Source organism: Silurus aristotelis (assembly GCF_946808225.1).
Source record: "Silurus aristotelis genome assembly, chromosome: 1".
Taxonomy (NCBI): domain Eukaryota; kingdom Metazoa; phylum Chordata; class Actinopteri; order Siluriformes; family Siluridae; genus Silurus; species Silurus aristotelis.
In genome coordinates this window covers 39,880,929-39,903,909 of record NC_139574.1, presented here as the reverse complement: position 1 = coordinate 39,903,909, position 22,981 = coordinate 39,880,929, and the positions used below count along the sequence as shown (strand labels likewise).

The 22,981-nt window shown below is 40.5% G+C and overlaps 1 protein-coding gene and 1 long non-coding RNA gene across 2 annotated transcripts in view; both read right to left on the bottom strand.

Annotated features, from left to right (window-relative positions):
- Positions 1–22,981, bottom strand: part of LOC310724928 (uncharacterized protein) — a 254,798-nt gene that overhangs the window by 207,167 nt on the left and 24,650 nt on the right. The window lies entirely within an intron of this gene.
- Positions 16,683–17,758, bottom strand: LOC310733042. Its single transcript, XR_014535614.1, has 3 exons — positions 17,572–17,758; positions 16,961–17,053; positions 16,683–16,772 (listed from the first exon to the last, which is right to left on the bottom strand). It is a non-coding gene; the product is annotated as an uncharacterized lncRNA (long non-coding RNA).

The window sequence follows — 22,981 nt, the reverse complement described above, 5'->3', positions numbered from 1 at the left end:
TTTGAACACATGTTTGATTTAGTTGGATATTGGATGATCCTTTTCTTTCGTCTTATTTAGTCCTTAGAGGAGACGTTTCTGTCTGTGATTTTGGACAGGATCGAGGCAGGGAACCCCTCTGTAGGGGTTATGTAGCCTTATGTGAACAGTGAGGAGACTCTCATAAAGCTCATGCCCAAAACAGTGGAGATGATTGTGACATTTGAGTCAGTGAATTTTCTAAGTTTAATTTATATTTTTACAGTTAGATTTTGAGAGATATGTTTCTATTTATGCACATTGGACATCAACCGTCTCAGCAGCAGGTTCCATAGTGTAGCGGTCATCACGTCTGCTTTACACGCAGAAGGTCCTGGGTTCGAGCCCCAGTGGAGCCATGCCCTTGAGTCTCTGATTCTAATGTTGGAATGCTTTTCCTCCATTTCTGTTTTAACCACAATGCAGAAACATGCAAAACTGTTTATTTATTTCCAGGATTGAGTAACAATTTGTGAGTAATATATAAACCTCACTCATGCTTGCAACCTGCATGGTTCCACTGGAAGGACCTTCTGTGTGTAAAGCAGATGTGACGACCACTACCCTATGGATCCACACAATCATCTGCACAGCATAAATGAGCAGAAATAATGATTCAGGCAAAATGTTTTCCAGATTGCAACTATACAGTTTGGGAAACTTGTTCCCAATGTTCCCTCAGCTTTCTGTTCTCGGCTGAGAGGAATACAAGTGCTTTTCAAATACTGTATGAGAGTGTGTGATCTGGAGTCTGTGCAGTGGCTGCTGTTCTCACTCTATTTATTCCAGCTCTTTTTTAAAGTCATGTTACATCCTCGATGACTTCAAACTTTACTCTTTACACTATTAATACAATTCTAAAATGAATTGTATTGATTTGTATGAATCATCTTGTATGAATTGTATGAATGAAGAATATTAATAGATTTTTATTCACTCTATGTTGCTCGGTGGTCAGGGATAAAAACACACAACACACTTTATGACGCGTCCACTGCAAAAAATACCCGTCGAAATAAAGAAATAAAAGCATGATTTAAGAAGAAACTCTTCAGACTAGAAACAAGTCAAATGATTTGCCAGTGCAGTAAAATAATTACACTTGGTAAGATTTCTTGAAATAAGAAGTGATTAAAGCGATGCTGCAGCACTCGTGTGTCTGTTTTCTGAAGCAGCTTCTGCACCTGACGCACAGCACGAGGACTCGACTTCTTTGATGGACCCTTGTGAGGTCTTTTCTGAGTGGAACCCGTCTTGGAAAACCTCTGTATGACCCTGACCACTGAACTGTAACTTGTTATTTAAAAAAAAGTTTAAATAACATTGGATTTTTTTCACCTCACAACTATAGCAAAGAGTTTTTATTATTGACCGAGTAAATTCCAAGTGATTCAGTGCTTATGCTCAGAGACTGACCTGATACACACACACACACACACACACACACACACAAACACACACACACACACACACACACACACACACACACACACACACACACACAATAAACACAGCAATTTTTTGTAAAAAAGCAATTTTTTTTTCAAACTACTGCTAAATGTTTGTTTACATTCACAATATTTATTATTATTATATGCACAAGAATTTTGAACTTTGTTCCACATGGATCGTGCAAGTAGTTAATAACATTCTTGTGTATGTTTCTATTTTCTGGACCACCGTTTTCAAGGTTACTGTTGGTAATACACTAAGACGTCATGGTTTGAAATCATGCATGGCACGGAAGGTTCCCCTGCTTAAACCAGCACATGTCCAGGCACGTCTTAAGTTTGCCAATGACCATTTGGATGATCCAGAGGAGTCATGGGAGAAAGTCATGTGGTCAGATGAGACCAAAATAGAACTTTTGGGTCATAATTCCACTAAACATGTTTGGAGGAAGAAGAATGATGAGTACCATCCCAAGAACACCATCCCTACTGTGAAGCATGGAGGTGGTAGTATCATGCTTTGGGGGTGTTTTTCTGCACATGGGACAGGGCGACTGCACTGTATCAAGGAGAGGATGACCGGGGCCATGTATTGCAAGATTTAGGGGAGCAACCTCCTTCCCTCAGTTAGAGCATTGAAGATGGGTCAAGGCTGGGTCTTCCAACATGACAATGACCCGAAGCACACAGCCAGGATAACCAAGGAGTGGCTCTGTAAGAAGCATATCAAGGTTCTGGTGTGGCCTAGCCAGTCTCCAGACCTAAACCCAATAGAGAATCTTTGGAGAGAGCTCAAACTCCGTGTTTCTCAGCGACAGGCCGGAAACCTGACTGATCTAGAGAAGATCTGTGTGGAGGAGTGGGCCAAAATCCCTCCTGCAGTGTGTGCAAACCTGGTGAAAAACTACAGGAAACGTTTGACCGCTGTAATTGCAAACAAAGGCTCCTGTACCAAATATTAACATTGACTTTCTCAGGTGTTCAAATACTTATTTGCAGCTGTATCATACAAATAAATAGTTAAAAAATCATATATTGTGATTTCTGGATGTTTTTTTTATATTATGTCTCTCACAGTGGACATGCACCTACGATGACAATTTCAGACCCCTCCATGATTTCTAAGTGGGAGAACTTGCAAAATAGCAGGGTGTTCAAATACTTATTTTCCTCACTGTATATATATATATATATATATATATATATATATATATATATATATATATATATATATATATATATATATATATATATATAATTATTATAATCACAAACTGCTTTTATAAAATGAACATGAAATAAGGCTGTAATACTGCACTGTATTTAACTGTCTGAACCAGATTTATTCTAGTTTTAAACATATTAATAGTCATTTTTATTTATTTTTGTTGTATTTTGATGTTTTCAATTTCATTGCAGTAAATTATGACTTTATGTTGGTATTTAATATAAGTGTCTGTTTAGTTTTTAATCTATTACACAGTAAAATCCTTAATATTTATAAATGTGTATTTCTTCTTCTTCTTCTTCTTTCGGCTGCTCCCATTAGGGGTCGCCACAGCGGATCATCCGTCTCCATACCACCCTGTCCTCTATATCTGCCTCTTTTACACCAACTACCTGCATGTCTTCCCTCACCACATCCATGAACCTCCTCCTTGGCCTTCCTCTTTTCCTCCTACCTGGTGGCTCCATCTTCAGCATTTTTCTACCAATATAATTCATGTCCCTTCTCTGCACATGTCCAAACCATCTCAATCTCGCCTCCCTCACCTTGTCACCACAACATCCTACATGTGCTGTCCCTCTAATAAACTCATTTCTAATCTTGTCCATCCTCGTCACTCCCAACGAAAACCTCAACATCTTCAGCTCTGCTACCTCCAGCTCCACCTCCTGTCTTTTACTCAATGCCACTGTCTCTAATCCATACAACATCGCAGGTCTCACCACAGTCCTATAAACTTTCCCTTTCATTCTTGCAGATACTCTTCTATCACAAATCACTCCTGTCACTCTTCTCCACCCACTCCACCCTGCCTGCACTCTTTTCTTTACTTCCCTAACACACTCTCCATTACTTTGCACTGTTGACCCCAGGTACCTGAACTCCTCCACCTTCTTCACCTCTTCACCCTGCAACCGCATCACTCCACTGCCCTCCCTCTCATTCACACACATGTACTCTGTCTTACTCCTACTGACTTTCATTCCCCTTCTCTCCAGCGCATATCTCCACCTCTCCAGGCTCTTCTCAACCTGCTCTCTACTCTCACCACAAATCACAATATCATCTGCAAACATCATAGTCCAGGGAGACTCCTGTCTGACCTCGTCCGTCAACCTGTCCATTACCACTGCAAACAGGAAAGGGCTCAGGGCCGATCCTTGATGTAGTCCAACCTTCACCCTGAACCAGTCTGTCGTACCTACTGCACACTTTACTGCCGTCACACTGTCCTCATACATGTCCTGCACCACCCTCAAATACTTCTCTGACACACCTGACTTCCTCATACAATACCACAACTCCTCTCTCGGCACCCTGTCGTACGCTTTCTCTAAATCCACAAATACACAATGCAGCTCCTTCTGTCCTTCTCTATACTTCTCCATCAACATCCTCAAAGCAAATAAGGCATCTGTGGTGCTCTTCCTCGGCATGAAACCATACTGTTGCTCACAGATGGTCACCTCTTCTCTCAGCCTGGCTTCCAGTACTCTTTCCCATAACTTCATGGTGTGACTGATCAACTTAATTCCCCTGTAGTTACTGCAGGTCTGCACATCTCCCTTATGCTTAAAGATCGGTACCAGCACACTCCTTCTCCATTCCTCAGGCATCCTCTCCCCTTCCAGAATCCTGTTAAACAATCTGGTTAAAAACTCCACTGCCATCTCTCCTAAACATCTCCACGCTTCTACCGGTATGTCATCTGGTCCAACCGACTTTCCATTCTTCATCCTCTTAATCGCTGCTCTCACTTCCTCCTTACTAATCCTATCTACATCCTGCTTCACCAACTCCACATCCTCCAACCTTCTCTCTCTCTGATTTTCCTCATTCATCAGCTGCTCAAAATACTCCCTCCATCTTCTCAACACACTCTCCTCACTAGTCAACACATTTCCCTCTCCATCCTTTATTGCTCTAACTTGCAGTACATCCTTCCCAGCTCGGTCCCTCTGCTTGGCCAATCGGTATAAATCCTTTTCTCCTTCCTTAGTGTCCAACCTCTTATACAGTTCCTCATATGCCTTTTCCTTGGCTTTCGCCACATCCCTTTTAACCTGCTGCCGCATCTCCTTGTACTCCTGCCTACTTTTCTCATCACTCTGTCGATCCCACTTCTGTTTTGCCAATCTCTTTCCCCTAATGCTCTCCTGCACTTCCTCATTCCACCACCACGTCTCCTTGTCTTGCTTTCTATTTCCAGATGTCACACCAAGTACTTTTCTAGCTGCCTCCCTCATCACTCCTGCAGTAGTTGCCCAATCATCCGGCACCTCTTCACCACCACCAAGCCCCTGTCTGACCTCTTCCCTGAACCTCACACTACACTCCTCCTCCTTCAGTTTCCACCATCTTATTCTTCTTTCAAACCTTACTTTCCTCCTCTTCTTCTTCGCCTCCAAAACCATCCTACAGACCACCATCCGATGCTGTCTAGCTACACAGTCCCCCGCCAACACCTTACAGTCTCCAATCTCCTTCAGGTTGCATCTCCTACACAGAAGATAATCCACCTGTGTGCACCTTCCTCCACTCTTATACGTCACCCTATGATCCTCCTTCTTCTTAAAATACGTGTTCACCACTGCCATTTCCATCCTTTTAGCAAAATCTACCACCATCTGCCCTTCCACATTCCTCTCCTTAAAACCATACCTACCCATCACCTCCTCATCACCTCTGTTCTCTTCACCTACATGCCCATTAAAGTCTGCCCCAATCACCAATCGTTCTTTCCTAGGTACACCATCTACCACTTCATCTAATTCACTCCAGAATCTTTCCTTCTCCTCCATCTCACAGCCAACTTGTGGAGCATAGGCACTGATGACATTTATCATCATCCCTTCAACTTCCACCTTCACGATCATCACCCTATCAGAAACTCTCTTCACCTCCACTACACTCTTACTGTACTCTTCCTTCAGAATCACCCCTACACCATTTCTCTTCCCATCCACACCATGATAAAACAGTTTAAACCCACCTCCAATGTTCCTGGCCTTACTCCCTTTCCACTTGGTCTCCTGAACACACAACACATCTACCTTTCTCCTCTCCATCATATCAGCTATCTCTCTCCCTTTACCCGTCATAGTACCAACATTTAAAGTACCAACCCGAAACTCTACTCTCCTACACTGCTCCTTTTCCTGCCGTCTCTGTAGACGTCTTCCTCCTCTCCTTCTCCTCCTTCGGCCAACAGTAGCCCAATTTCCACCGGTACCCTGTCGGCTAACGATACCTGTGGCGGTCGTTGTTAACCCGGGCCTCGACCGATCCGGTATGAAATTCTCATTTGTGATCCGCATATTTGATTTGGCACATGTTTTACGCTGGATGCCCTTCCTAACGCAACCCTCCCCATTTACCCGGGCTTGGGACCGGCACTAAGAGTGCACTGGCTTGTGCCCCCCTAATGGCTGGGTTTTATAAATGTGTATTTAAAGTTAGTTAAAATTAAAATATTTCGGCTGTAATACTGCACTGCATTTAACTAATAATATTATTATTCTTGTTATATATTGTTATAATTTTAAATGTACTGATGGTTTTTATTTTGATTCTTTATATTTTAAAGTTTTATTTCAGATTAGTTTCAGTTAATAACTTTTTTATTGTATTTAATTTTAGTCTACCAAACTACAAAAATCACTCAGTGTTAAATTGAGGTGTTTGGACATTTCTTCCAGCTCATAAATCCTATAAAACATGCAGCATTAAACATGAACTTCCAGCAGATGAACATCTCATAATACTGTCTGGAAGTGAGAAATGTACAGGTTGTTTTTACTCCATACACATGAACTTACTTTGATCAGAAACACAATCATACTCCAAATCAATTCATCAATAAAGTCAATAAAAGAATCCCAAACTGCTGTGTGTCCTGTCCTCGCTATTAATGACGTCATTAGAGCGCCACTACTTCTAATTACCTGCTGTGACAGTGAGCTATAATACACATCACACTGCCACCTACTGGTCATTTATGATTCTGCAACATTCATTGAGTCACTCCGGTCAACTTCCGGTTCTCAACTCGGATTCACTCGCTTTATACACAGTTTACAGCCGTTTTTATCTTATTAATGACTGTAATATCGCTCTTCTCTCAGGAACAACAGAAAAGCTGTGAAGACATGATATTTTATCCGCTCTTTAATTCTGTAATGTGCGCATGCGCATAGTGCGGTTAAGAGAGACCGGGTTACGTCACAGACGGAGGGCGGGGCATCTCCCTGTGACGTCACAGTAAGGCAACGTCTATAATTGGGAACGCGTCTCTGTTTCTCTCATTTCCGAGGTTTTTGCTTGTGAGTAAAGAGGCATAAACATGGAGCTCTTCAGAAGGTTGAGAAAGTTTTTTCAAACCAAAAGATCAAAGAAAACTAAGCAGATTGCTGAAATGAAGGAGAAGCTGGAACACATGGAGAAAGTAGAGAAAGACTTGGATGCATTTTCTCTTCTAATGATAGAGAAGTTAACAGAAGAGAAAGAAGAGAAAGCCATTCTGCTACAGACGGTGCAAAAGCTGGAGGCTACTTTGGCTTCTGAGCGAAAGCAGCAGGAAAAGGATATAACTGAGAGAAGCCAGAGCTGGACGAGAGAACAACAACAACTGGAGGAACGTGTTGCTCAGCTTGAATTTATTTTGGATCAGACCACCAAGAAGCTCCAGTCTTCCCTGGAAATCCATGTGGAACTGGAGAAAACTGTAGACTGTGAGAGAGAGAGCTGGACGAGAGAACAAAAGAAAGTGGAGGAACATGTTGCTCAGCTTGAGGTCACTTTGAAACAGACGACCATGGAGCTCCAGTCTTCTCTGGAAATCAATGAGGAACTGGAGAAAACTGTAGACTGTGAGAGAGAGAGCTGGATGAAAGAGCAAACGAAAGTGGAGGAACATGTTGCTCAGCTTGAGGTCACTTTGGAACAGACCACCATGGAGCTCCAGTCTTCCCTGAAAATCCATGAGGAACTGGAGAATACTGTAGAATGTGAGAGAGAGAGCTGGACGAGAGAACAAAAACAACTGGAGGAACATGTTGCTCAGGTTGAGTTTTGTTTGGATCAGACCACCATGAAGCTACAGTCTTGCCTGAAAATCCATGAGGAACTGGAGAAAACTGTAGAATGTGTGAGAGAGAGCTGGACGAGAAAGAAAAAGAATATAGAGGAACATGTTGCTCAGCTTGAGGTCACTTTGCAACAGACCACCATGGAGCTCCAGGATACTCAGAATCACTGTGAGAAAGAAAAAAATAGTGCAGAGCAGAAAGGCGTTCATTTGATCAGAGACAAAGAGCGACTGGAGGAACGTGTTGCTCAGTTTGAGCCCACGTTGAATTTTAAAGAAAAACAAGAGGACGAAAGAGAGAAAACTAAACATGACATAGAAGAGAGGAACAACTTACAGCTTCAGACCAACAGGGGGCTCCAGGATACCCAGAATCTCTGTGAGGAAGAAAAGAAGACTTCAGAGAATAAAACAGAACATTATATGAGGGTCCGAGAGCGATGGGAGGAAATTGTTGCTCAGCTGAGACAAAAAAACCTTCAAAAGAAAAGGAGAAATAGAAAAAGAAGAAGTCGACAAGAGAAACAGAGAGTCTGAACACTTTTATTACAGCGAGACACAATAAATACTATTAAATAAATAAAGATTTTGAATTTCAATCATGTCTAATGTCTCTTCATCACAGAGAGCATTCAATGATGGTATTTTTTTTCTTGAAATCCACTTTAGTAAAGTCAGTGATGTTTGATGTCCTTAAAGAAAAGGAATTTGACAGAAACTGAAGTTGAGGTATTTTCTTGCAGCTTTAGTGCTTTGTTTATTTTGAGCTCTGAAAGCAATATAGCTGACAGTTAATGTGGGGCAGAACCTGATTCACTTAAACATCTGTACTTTATAATTAATCACATGGATTGGCACAAGAAAGTGGATGATCTTTCAGCAGTCATTCTGACAGGGTTAACACTGGATTCACCTCACAACACCTGAACACTACTGCTGGATGGAGCAGCGGGTGCGTGCACGAGCGGCGGTTGGTGAATGGAGGGTGGAGCCGGGGGGAAACGAGCGGTGAGAAGCAGATCTGTGGCTGATGGGACTAATCAGTGTGTGTTCCTGTCTGATGAACTGTTCTGTATTGGTACTGTTTACTTCAATAGTAAGGAATGTAGACCTGAGATCCTGATTATTGGTCTTTTATTACCCATAAGGCAGTGATTTTTACCCTTTTTTGAGGCGTGACTCATTGTTTACATGAAGAAAACACAGTGCATGTAGGGGTACGGCCTCAGGAGCCCTGCAGTAAGTGTGCTGTGTGCATGTGATTGATGAATGTGCAGGTAGAAATTCAACTGAAACTGCATTCAATCTGGTTGATTATCAAGCAAGTTATTTTTTAACTACATTTAAGTTCCCTGTTATAGGATACCTTCAATTCTGTTAGTTCCAACTGTATTTCAATTAATTCCTGTTAATACCGAAATATTCCTGATAATTCATATAGGAAGTTTCCAGTCTTGAAAATTCCTGCAACCACATTCCTAGGAAATACATGAGCTGTTCCTTGGTCTTGGGCACAGGGATATTTTACCTGACTCTGTTTTTATTTTTTTATTTTTTTAAGTTTTACATTGTTCTGATATCAGATGCCCCAAGAAATTGCAGTTTAGACACAGAAGCTTTGTGTATGTGAGGATCCTCTATAATTATTTGGAGAAAGAGTCTGGTGTCATTATGCCATGGCTTGGGAAGTCGGGATGTTGTTAATAAATGTGAACTGATTTAATGTCATACAGTGTGTCTGTGTTCTACATTACAGTGGGGTCTGAGGTTCGGTTCCCAGCGTGTTGTTTCCTTACATTTTTTTATCCAGGACCCAAAATCTTTCCACTGATCTCTCACACATTTAGAAAGTGATCTATGCAGAGCTGAACATCTCACCATGAATGGTGAACAACCTCATGCATGTTGGTGAGTTTTACTTAGAATCTACTTCGACTGCACTTCTGTGTTCATTCCAACCTCATTTATGTCGTCAGTCTGATTAGAGAGCAAACAGAGTGTAAGTGATTCTTCACTGCAAGAAGGAAAAGAAGTTTGCAAATGCTGTTAGATCTGAATACAAACATGGTGCATCAGCGTACAGCGGCGGTGACGTCTGCGGTGAGTCTCCAAGTGACGGGGCTGTTGCTTGTCTGTTGACCTCGCTGTGCCTGCTGCTGATGCTGGGGGTCTCGAACTCTCCTCATTGAGCAAATATCCAGGTCTGGATCTGTTTTGACACACTAGAAAGAGTGAGTTCTGTCCCGTCCCTACCTGTGTTTATTTTGTTCTGACTTCTGCTTCAAATTCCTACATGTTCTATGAAAACCAATTTACAGTAATTTTCTTTTTCCCCTTTTTCTTTTACTGTCTTCTATTTGTTTCAGTGTTTTTTTATACAATACACTACAATACAATACAATACAATACAATACAATACAATACAATACAATACAATACAATACAATACAGGTGTGAACCTACCTGTCATGATGAGTGTATTTGTAAATTATCCGCTAGGTGGCAGTAATGGCACACTTAGAAAACCACAGAGTTTTCTGTGGTAACATTTTTTTTTCCTGCAGCCTTTCTTGATGCCCCCAAACTGATTATGATGATGGTGACAGCATGGCCAAGTGTTTTGTCCCGTGACGGCTCTTTATGCCGAGCCGAACCAGGACTTTTCATGTATTTTACTGCCTTCTTAATCTACTTTTAATTTCCAAGCATCAGTGTAATCTAGTGGAACAAATTCCTTATACATTCATGAACTAAATCAACAAGTAATCAGTTCTTTTCTTCATAGTTGAAGCAAAAAGTGTTAGAGGACATCAGTATTGTAGGCGAGTTTACTAGCTGTACGTTCATGCAGAATGGAGGTGATGTAGAACCATGTTTTATCTTTATTCTCTGATATTTATTTCTCTATCTACAGGAAAGTGCTTCAGCAAGTCCTAATCTGATGATGGATTGTGTGTGCAGATATGCCGGGGGAGGTGCAGCTCTCAATGGTCTATGACACTCAAGATCTGGTATCCAGCAATTCCAAAGTCGCTTTTAAGACTGAAATCATGGCTGCAAAAAATCAGACGTCCCGTCCCCCAGCCATCATCTAATGCTTCAAGTAAATCGTCTTCCTCTGTCGCCAGATCAAGCAAAAACACTCTTTATATATCATTTTATAGATTCATTTTATAGCATTTTATTTCTAAAACTTTCTCTAAAAAGAAATAAAATACATTTGAGATCTGTACAGTGTATCTGTTGTCTATTACAGTTTATATCTAAGTGGCTGTTTTTTTTTTATATTATTTTAGTTGATTGTCCAGGTTCTGAAAAGTTCTTTATTCATGTCCATTTTCATTATTTACACAAAAAGTACAAATTTAAATGAAACAAAACGTCTGTTTATTTTCTGTTTCTTTTTTAATATTATATATATATTATATATACCATCTCTCAGGGCATGTAGTGGGATCTATTGCTAAACATTAACACCTGAGAACAATGGGAAATCAGTTGGCACAACGCTGACAAGGTATATATATATATATATATATATATATATATATATATATACCTTGTCAGCGTTGTGCCAACTGATTTCCCATTGTTCTCAGGTGTTAATGTTTAGCAATAGATCCCACTACATGCCCTGAGAGATGGTGGTGCCCAGGAACCTGGATGACTCCACTGCTGCCATAGTGCTGTTCATGATGGTGAGTGAGGGGAGAGCAGGGAGGTTTCACCTAAAATCAACAATCATCTCCACTGTTTTGAGCGTGTTAAGCTCCAGGTTTTTATGACTGCACCATGTCTCTCAGGTCTTTCTTCACTAAAGCAGGGTCGTTGGCTGAAAACTGATTTTCCAGCTTTTTAGAGTAGCTCCTCTTAGCCACTCTATGAGGATCATTGATGATGATTAATCATCCTCATATTAATGAATTATTCATGTACTACAGTGTTTGAAAAAAATTTGAAATCCTGTCAACCGAGAACAGAAAGCTGAGGGTACATTGGGAACAAGTTTCTTAAAGTTGGAAAGTTGTAATCTGGAAACATTTTGCCTGAATCGTTATTTCTGCATATTTATGCTGTGCAGGTGATTGTGTGGATCCATAGGGTAGTGGTCATCACATCTGCTTTACACACACATAAGGTATTGGGTTCAACTCCCAGTGGAACAATGCAGGTTGTAAACATGAATGAGGTTTATATATTACTCACAAATTTTTACTGAATCCTGGAAATATAAGATTAATTAATAATTATTGACATTTATCCATGTGAGGGGTGTCAAACTCAATTGCACAGGGGGCCAAAACTCAAAGCACACTTTAGGTTGCGGGCCGAACAGGATAAACATTTATTAAACACACTAAAACAATGTTTTTTTTAACATAAATATTAAAAAAAACAGACAGGAATATTATTCCAGAATAAATAAAATTAAACTTTAAATAACTTAAAATATTTTGCTCTCCATAAAAATATTTCATCAAAAAGATCATTCTGAGAAACCAAGAGCAATTGGAGAAACATGTAGCTCAGCTGAGGGCACTTTGGGTTCTGACTATGAGAAACAGCAGAAACAGAAAGCTGCACCTCTACAAACCCAAAGAGTCGCAGAAAATCTCTGAGGAAACAAAGATTCTTAGGTGAGGGAAGAGAAATGAGAATGGAAACCCGAGAGTGACTGGAGGAAGCTGTACAGCTGTTCAGCAATATGACTTCAGCACTAGAGAAAAAAAACCAGAGAAAGAAAAAGAGGAGATCAAGCTGGACATGTCCTACATATAATAAAGTACAAGAATATCAGTGACTAGCTGAAAGTACCCGTGCTTCGCTACGGAAGGCAGAACGCTAAGCAATATGGCAATAAGCAGTAAGCACTGAGCAGGACTGGATGATCAGAGATCAGAACGTAACGTCAACAAATAACGTACTACCCCTTTGTAGTACCGATACAGGGCAAACTACTTTGAAAATAATTTTTATCGTGCATCTATCATCTAATAAGAAACAATGTACTTAGTTTCATTAGGATCCGTAATGTTATTTCGAAGAATTTACAATGCGTGAGAAATCGCGTTTTTCGCGAGTTAGTCGCGATACAGGCCGAATTTTTTAAAACCCTTTCTTAGTGAGCACCTAAGACCCAAGAGGAAGGTATGTTCCAAATTTCATTGCAATCCGTTCAGTGGTTTTTGAGATTTCGTGATGAGTAAGTGAGTCAGTCAGTGGTATTTGAGCTTTATATATATAGCTTCAGCTGTGATGCATATATAAACCCCGACCATGAAGGTGTTCAAGGTGAGTTGCAATCATGGGAAAGACAAAGGAGCTTCCACAAAAGCTGAGAGAGGAGATTATTTCATCACATCTGAATGGCCTTGGGTATAAGAAGATTTCCAAAAGATTTAACATTCCAAGAGACACCATTGGGAGCATTATAAGGAAGTTTAAAAGCTATGGAACAGCTGCAAACCTGCCTGGCCGTGGAGGAAAGCTCACAATTTCATCAAGAGTCCTTAGCAACTTAGTCAGGACAGCTAAGAAAACCCCCCGTGTGACTGCAAGACAGCTACAGGATGACATGATGAAGGCTGGTACAAGTGCTTCAGTGGCAACTATAAGACGTGCACTGAATAATCAAGGACTTCATGGTCGGACCCCAAGACGCACTTCACTACTTCACTCTTGACCTCAAGGAACATCAGGAGTCGACTAGAATATGCCAGGAGGAATTTGGATAAAACTACAGAGTTCTGGGAGACAGTTCTATGGACTGAGGAAACCAAACTGGAACATTTTGGACATATGGACCAGCGGTATGTCTGGCGTGCAAAAGGTCAGGCTTATGACCAGAAGAATACCATCCCCACGGTCAAGCACGGAGGTGGGTCAATAATGATGTGGGGCTGTTTTTCTGCGGCAGTAACTGGCAATCTTGATTATGTACCTGGCATCATGGATTCCCAGAAATACCAGGTCATTTTGAAGAAGAACGTGATGCCTTCTGTTGACAAATGAAACCTTGGTGATAATTGGATCTTCCAGCAAGACAATGATCCCAAGCACACCTCCAAATCAACCAAAGCTTGGTTGGGGGAAAGATGCTGGAGTGTCCTGGAGTGGCCTTCTCAGTCACCAGATTCAAATCCAATTGAAAATCTTTAGTGGGATTTGAAGAAGGCAGTTGCAGCACGGAAGCCGTCAAACATCACTGAGTTAGAGGCTTTTGCACGTGAAGATCGAGAGGTGTAAGAAGCTTGTCAGCACTTACCGAAAACGCTTGTTAGAAGTTATAAAAACTAAATTGCGCTAGACAAGGTACTGAAGCTGGGGGTTAAATAATACTGCACATGCTCATATGTTACAAGACTCACAATTTTCATTTGAACTTCAAAGTTAAGTCAACTTCTGTTGTCAAAATAACTCAAATATGTATCAATAAATATTGTTTGTTATTTCCCGAGTTTTTTTTTCCATTTATTTTCATTATCTTTTATCATCACTGTATTGTCTATTGCGGTGAGGGGGTTGAATATTTCTAATTGCAAGATCAAAAGGTCAAAAGCTGCATGCTATATGTTGGTTCCTCAAAAAAATGAAGATTACAGCAGGGGGCAGATCTTTCTTTTATAAAGCCCCACAGTTATGGAACAGCCTTCCTATCAGGGTTCGGGAGTCAGACACAGTCTCAGTGTTCAAGTCGAGGTTGAAAAAATATTTATTTAGTAAAGCCTTTAATCAGTAGATTTTTTTCTTAGGTAAAGGCTCAGATCTGGAGGGATCATGGATATAGAGTGTTTGGTGAACTGGGATATTTGTATGCTGTCGTCCTCTCACATTCACAAGTTCACTTAGGTTTGTTGACAGTGGTGTGGTGGGTCGTCTCTTATCCCAGAGATCCCTTATGTTGGTGTTACCTTCTGGTTCTCCCTTTTAGTTATGCTGCCATAGCGAGTCTTGCCGGAGTCCAAACTGCACAGTGATATTAACTTTCATACAACAATAAGGACACTTAATAATCCATATACTTCTCTTCCTGTCACCATCTTCTCATTCTCTCTCTCTCTCTCTCTCTCTCTCTCTCTCTCTCTCTCTCTCTCTCTCTCTCTCTCTCGTTAAACATGCTCCTGAGGCTCCAGTGACCCATGTTCCTGCCCCTCTCCCCTCCGGGGATCTTCCCACTACGTCCAGGCCTGCCTCTGGATGGTGTTCTCTTCATTTGGAGGCCATTCTGTGCAGCTTAGGATGGTTTCTCATCAACGCCTTGGGTGATTCCATGAAATTCCGGAGTAAGAACGGGAGCTTTAAAGATGGATTGGACTGTAGTTAATGTAAACAGTCTCCTACACTGACTCAGGTATACAGTTCGCTTCTGATCATCATCACTGTACCCCACAACATTGTATACCTGCTACAAATGGACATTTGGTGTAACCCAGATGAGGATGGGTTCCCTCTTGAGTCTGGTTCCTCTCAAGGTTTCTTCCTTATGCCATCTCGGGGAGTTTTTCCTTGCCACAGTCGCCGCCGGCTCGCTCATCAGGGACAAACTTACTCATAAAGAACATATTCACTTTTAATCACATTATCTGTGTAAAGCTGCTTTGAGACAACGTTCATTGGTAAAAGCGCTATACAAATAATGAATTTAATTGAATATATATTAAACTTTTTCACAAAGACATTCTTTGGATATAATATGATTCTATTAAATCTCATGCTATAGGTGTCATGCCCCTGAGTGTCATAATGCCTGTTATTTTGGATGTTATTATTAAGGTGCAACCCAGTGTCATAGCATTTCATGATATAGTCAAGAAATGTAATCTATTGACTCGTGTTCATGGACACGAATTTCCCTCTTTGTTTTTTGTGTCATTTAGCACGACATTCCATCTAATGTATTTCAATACGATGTATTTTTCGTGCCTCCGCCACGTTTTTTTTCTGCCACCGGCCGCCACAGAAGCTGTATTGCTTTTTTCCTCATTTGTTATTCGTATTTTAAATATTCTTCAAGTATTATTAATTAACATTTAATTAGATTATATTCTTGTTTTTAATGCTTTTTATTCTATAAAATACTCGGAATTATAGAACATCATCAGTGGTTGCTTCAAGTCAACACCAAGGTCATCCTCAGTCGTGATTGTACAAGTAACTAACAAATGTGAAAACATACAAAATAAAAGCAAATGAAAGTTGATGCAGTCCAGTGCAAAGTGGCTTAACCCTCTGGAGTCTGAGGGTGTTTTGGGCCCCTTGAGAGATTTTGACATGCTCTTACATTTGGTTCTTTTTAGTTGCTTTAAAATATATTATTGACAAAAGACTTATTACACTGTATTCAGCACAAACTGGGCTATCATAATATGTAAACAACTTATATGTGTGTGTTTGTATTTTTGACAAAATAAGGCTTATGTGTGGTTTTTGAAGAAAAAAAAAAGAGTGCAACAATAACATTAACACATAAAACTACAGTTAAAAAAATGTAAGTAAAAAATTGCATAAAAAATCCCTGTGCCACTCTTGAAAGCAGTTCCTGTTCAACTGAAGACACAGGTGAACATCGCATGCCAGGCATTTCCATGGTGTTTTGTGGTGCTTACCATGCAATGTTTTGCAATGTACACAGCTCTTGCGGGCAGCAGTGGCAACATTTCTGACATCAGAGGACAGTTCAGATCCTCGAACTGGTACATGATCAGAGTTGGTCCGTTTTGGCACTACTTTCTGTGTGACGCTACAAAGCTCAGCAATAAGTTGTTCCATAAATTTCTTTATGGGACACGTTACCATACAGTTCTTTATGCACAATGAAACTGTTGGTGGCAGCGATGTCCAAGAAGTGTAGAAAAATCTTTCGGTACCACATTGTTTTGTGCTGTGCTGTGTATTATTGGAGCAGTCATTATCTGTCTGATCCTTCCATGACATGGTGGACTGTCTGTGTGCTGCCTTTGCCCTATTTGGAGCAGGTGCCTGATCACATCTGTTTATGAAACACACACACACACACACACACACACACACACACACACACACACATACACACACACACACACACACACACACACACACACATACACATACACACACACACACACACACACACATACAAACAATGCAATAATGATTCAAACTAAATATAATTTAAGAACATATAAAATATGTACTTACTCAGGATGATTCTCGGTCGAACTCAAAATGGAGTGACGCCTGCGTGGCCTGGTGTGAGTTTCCAGTGAAGGGAAGGGTGATGCAGCCACATTCCTAAAAATAATCAAACAATATATTTTAGGATGATAAATACACTTAAACAATATATATTTGTTAGCATGCATTGTATAGCCTATAGGCCTATTTGTTGATGGGCAATAGGACAAATAAATGTTTGTTGATGGGCCATAGACCATAATCCATCTCAGACATTTACACTATCACCATTTACAGCTGAGCAAATCATGGAAAAAATGTTACATTCATAAGGCAGTAATTTAGCTAGCATTTACACCTCAGCATTCCCGAACATCTCTGCTAGCTAACAATACATAACAGCCTTTCAGGATGATAAGTGAGACTAACCAAAACTGAACTGAGGCTAAAATATAACTTTATATAACGTCAACAATATTTAGAGCATACAATTACAAACAGTTAATGTTACAAATGAGCAGATATTGGCGGATATTTGTTGTAACATTAAAAGGCAATGCTGACAGAAGCTAGGCAGAGATGTCTACAAACAATATTAGTTTTATATGATCAGAATGTAAGACCTAATAACTTACTCATCGTAGCAACTTGCTGGAAAGTCCTCGAATGCGTCGATTCGCTCTTCAAAATGCAAACGCTCCTCGTCGGAATCGCAATCTTCTTCGGATGAAAAGGTAAATTCTTCATCACTGTCCAAAACCATCTGAAGAGCTTCCTCACCGGTGTAGCGTGTCATCTATCAAACGCAGCTGAATGTGTAATAATCTCAGTAGAATCGCATTGTTTTATGCCACTGTCCGGGGGGCGTATCCGGTCGCAGCTCATTATCAGATAATGACCTTAGGTGGAAAGTCTGTGCTTCTACTTGGTTTCACATGATTTATATTCATTGGAAACATCTGTTTTTTTTATTTTACCGACTACATACTTTAAGCTGTCTAAAGATATATATTTTATTTCCGTCTGTCAGATATTGGCCGAGTTTCAGCGCTTTTTAATGACGTGTTTCTAAACAAAGATCACGCAGACAAAGGCGACAGACGGCGCACCCTGATTATTTTATTCATTTAAAAAAATAATACAACGTTTTAATTATATAGTGAGCATACACAAACGAAAGTAGACCATTTACAGATTTAAATGGTGTATTACTTTGACATGTTTGATCAAATATGACAGAGCCGTTTTTTGCTTTTTGTTGGCATCGGGAAAAAAAGCATGTTTGGGCGCCGGCTGCAAATCAGACTCCGTCTGATCCAGTGCGGCAGGGGAGTAGATATAGAACTGTGAGACTGCAGTGCAGACCACAACGGAAACTGAGCCCTCGCACGACGACCGTGTCTCGATGATAATATCATTGAGTCTTTTCTGTTGTTTTGAAATCTGCCACAAAGGACAGGACGACAATTCCAATCACGATGTTTCGCTGGTTCAGTTGTCCATAGAAAAAATCCACAGAAGGTGATGGTGTAGTACGTTACAAAGGTGCTTTGCATGACAAATTCCGTGAAGAGAAAACTGTGAGTTCTCAGAGCACCCAGCGAGCGTGCAGGAGCTACAAACGATTGGGCAAGGGTAATAACCCTACGCACATGAAAGATACGGGTGATCAGCTGAAGTCCTGCAGGAAGATCATAGACAGAGTTCTGGATGGAATCTAGCCACATTCCATCTGGGGAGAATATGTCAGCATGGTGCAGAATGTCGATCACTGGTCTGAACGGGTCCTCATCAGTTTCCCAAACGAATTCGTCCTTATCTGGAGGAAACCTGAACCATTCACGGGATTTACGATGGCCCCATTGACCTAAAGGACAGATTTGCCGATCCATGCACCACAGGCAAATATTGCAATAACGAAAGCCAAAACAAGCATTGCAGGGAGCTCTGAAGTTGTTAAAGTTGAAGCGATACCCCTCAGCACATGCTTCGATGTACGCACACACGCGTTGATGCAGACGCCTCCTATGTTCACCAGCTGCCATGTTCCTGCAAACAGCATAAAATACACACAACAACAACATGATTTATATACGATATTATCAAAGGATCAGAATTGAAGCGTAGAAAGGGTTTAGTGATTTTAGTTATAAGGAAACGTTTGTTACAGTAATTTTTTCTCATTGACTAGGGCCATAATCCCTCCATCCACATTCACATAGATGTTTTGATCCATATCTGTGGAGATGTTTTCTGTAGAAGACACTTCACCTGTAATTTTATACACTGGGAGCTGTACGTATTGTCTAAACAATGGCAAGGAATTCCACAACAGATAAAACATGCCACGGCTGCAAGGATTATTAAAATTGTAGTCCCAGTCTGACCCTATTCTACTCTATTTATTAGTATATTATGTTAATTATACTTGGAGTAAACAGGTTACATGAGTTTGATTAAAATATGGGCTAAATAGGTTAAATTAAGCTACTTAATTGTCTTAATAGATTTTATACTAATTATTAGGTCAATTTAATGGATTAATATAAAAAGCTAAAGTATAAAAGCTAATCTTAGCTAGCCGGCTAGTTACCCATGCTAATGTCGCTAAATAATTACTTTTTACTTTTCAAGTCTTCTACTAAATTGTCAGGAATCCCCCTGCCACGCCCCCTTTGGTGCTTCGGGGAACGCCCTGCTCCTTCTCTCATCTGCCCCGCCCACATGGAGCTCCTCGCATCTGGCTTCATTGAGAACACCTGAGGCATATTCACTCACTCATCACACCGCAGATATAAACCCCACATTCACCCACACTCCGGGTCCTTTATTCACATAATTATTTAGAAGACTTACCAGGTACCTATATGAAGAAATGTTTAATAGAAGTTGTAAATGTTCTTAGATGCTGCTAATCGCTGCTGCTTCTTGCTGCTGTTTGTTTGTTTGTTTGGCGGTTGTCAAGGAGATACTAGAATTTTTATGAAGATTCTGTACGCAGCACTCTGGTAGGAGCTTAAACCAAAAATTCAGCCTTAAAGAAAATATAACTGTTTTATCCTGCTCCTTTTGCCACATCTCATCTCTGAGACTTTTCAGATGTTGCTACACTGAAAACTAAATACAGATCTCAGCTCAATATTGAACATGACTTGAGAGTGACAGTATCAAGTCTACAACCCCGTTTTGAAAAGATTTATGAAATGATTTTGCTCTATTTTGCACAGACTGCAAAGTGACAGAAAGTCCAAGAGATAACACAACTACACCTTTATTTTCTCTATTTTTGTTTTTGATGCTACTTGATGTTCATTTAGAATTGGATAGTTCAATAAATTAGACATTTTTTAACTTGAAGAATTTCATTATCCTTTTTTGAGGTGACGGAGGACAGGTGGGTTTTTAAACCCATCCCTCTGAAGTGGTAAATGGCAGAAAAAGATTGAGAATCACTGCATTAAAACACAAACAGAAGTCACATTAGTACAGAATGGAGCATAAAGCACGTCCTGATAGTGCCGCTAGAGGGCAGTGTGAGACTGAGAGTTGAGGATGTGAGCTGTGTGAAGCTGGGGATCAATAGTCTGTTAAGGGGTGGGAAGAGGGGAAAAGAAGGGGAAGAAGGGAATAGAGGAAAAAGAGAAAGGAAATGGATAGACGATGGACATTTGTTATGGTTTTTGGCAGATCGATGTATATAAATCCCCCAATAGTGCACAAAACTACTGATTATGTGAATGAAAATACATCACTTGTAACTCATGTTAATTAATATCTGTATGATTTGACTAATTTTTCCCAATAAAGGGGCATAAAATGGATGTATATTTATTTTCTTAATGTACTTATTTAACCTTTAACATTTTTAACACAAGTTTATTATATAGGACTTTTGTATTTGTTTATTTATATTCTACACAATAATAATAATAAATCATTATTATTATTATTATTAAGATAATAATGGGTTCAGCAGGTTCACAGAATAATTCACGAGTCACTGTTTTATGAACGATAAAACATTTTATTTTTAATTACTGAAAATGCTACAAAAATGTCAAATGATAAATTATAATAGATGCAAACACACAAAATACAAATATTACAAAACTATGTATATATTAATAAAGGTTATTTAACAATAGATATAATCAAGTACAATGATAAAAGTCCCTAATTGGGTTTAAAACAACAACCTAATCATAAATAACTATAGATTATAATAGTAGTAAATCCACAAAAATAAACAGTAAAATGAGTCGCTCAAAACGCCAGCAAGAAATGATTAAAGGAGCAGAACTGGAAGAAACAGCAGGACCGGATGCGGATGAAGGACCGGATGCAGATGAAGGACCTGATGCAGATGAAGGACTGGATGCAGATGAATCACTGGCTAAAGGAGATGGACTTTGACTACCAGGCTGTAAAGACACATATTGTATATTATAAACTTAAACATAATGATGATGATGATGATGATGACATATAAAGGGCTGTTTAATGATGGGGGTGGAGGTAGGGGGCGCTACAGCAGTAGGAGTGGAGTAAAGCAGGTGGAACACTTGCAGCAGGTGAAACACTTACGACCTGGTAAAAGAACAATAAAGAGTGTGGAACACAGGTTTTATTTACCTTTAAGTCCTGGTATTTTTTACAGATTTAAATAAGAAGAAACAATGAAAATCTAACATTCACACATTAATAGGTTTAATGCACAATCATCTCTGTACACTAGTGAGAGTCTGAGGGCAGAAGTGATATGAAGATCTATAAATATAACACACTTTAACACACTTGAGCAAAAACCAAAGTCTTTTACAATGATCTCAGTGCTTCCACTATTTGATCACTGGATGAGAAATGGGAATAGATAAAGCAGACATTGTTCTATATGATTAGGGATGTAAACTGTAGCAGCAGTGCGCGAGTGGAGGCGGAGCCGGACGGCACGAGCGGTAAGAAACACCTGCAGCTGATGAGACTAATCAGTGCTCTGTTTCAGTCTGGTGACACAAAAAAAAAAGAGGGACACCAAGCAGAGAGACGAGCGGAAGGTCGCTGAAGGGGAAATAAGTGCAGACGGGCGCCGGTGGAAGACGCGTCGGCTGGAAAGTGAACTCGTGTGGACGCAAAGAAAAGTTGTGCCGGTGCGTGAGGAAACTCTGGCGGGCGCTAAAGAGAGAAGCGTGAGGGAGGGACCATCGGCGAACGTCAAGAAGGAAAGGCGTCCAGAACCGTGAGTGTGTGGGTAAACCCTGGTGTGAGCACTGGAAAGGAAAACGCCAGGGTGAAAACGAAAGAAAATAAAGAAGCTCTGCTTGGTGAACTTTTGCCTGTCTGTCTTTCTTCCAGTGCAGTTTGTTACATAAACATCACTTTATTGAGATTTTGTAAATAAAAATAAATATTGCAACAATTATTTCTGCATCCCACAGCAGAGGACATTTAAAGCACATGAGTGTGGTCACAAATATAGTTGTGCAGGTCCACAGTGACGTGACATGAAAGAGATGATCACCTGAAAGTCTGAAATGAACACTTTAGGAGGGTGGAATCCACAAAGACGTTTCTGTGGTCCACCGGAACGTTTCGACTGGCCGTGGACCTGCACTGGACATTTCTTACTCTGTACAAATAAAGACCTTTAGGTTATGGTACCGGTGTTTAATCATGTTCTCATACACATTTTAACAGCACAAACCTTATAAAACAGATCGAACCATTTCTTCTGACGAGGAGCAGGTGTGTTTCCAGCTTCAGAGCCAAATCCCAGTGCTGCCAAACCACCACAGACGAGACGTCCACTCATCGTCCTCTACCGCCGCAGACGAGACGTCCACTCATCGTCCTCTACCGCCGCAGACGAGACGTCCACTCATCGTCCTCTAACTCCGCAGACGAGACGTCCAATCATCGTCCTCTACCGAGGCAGACGAGACGTCCACTCATCGTCCTCTACCGAGGCAGACGAGACGTCCACTCATCGTCCTCTACCGAGGCAGACGAGACGTCCACTCATCGTCCTCTACCGAGGCAGACGAGACG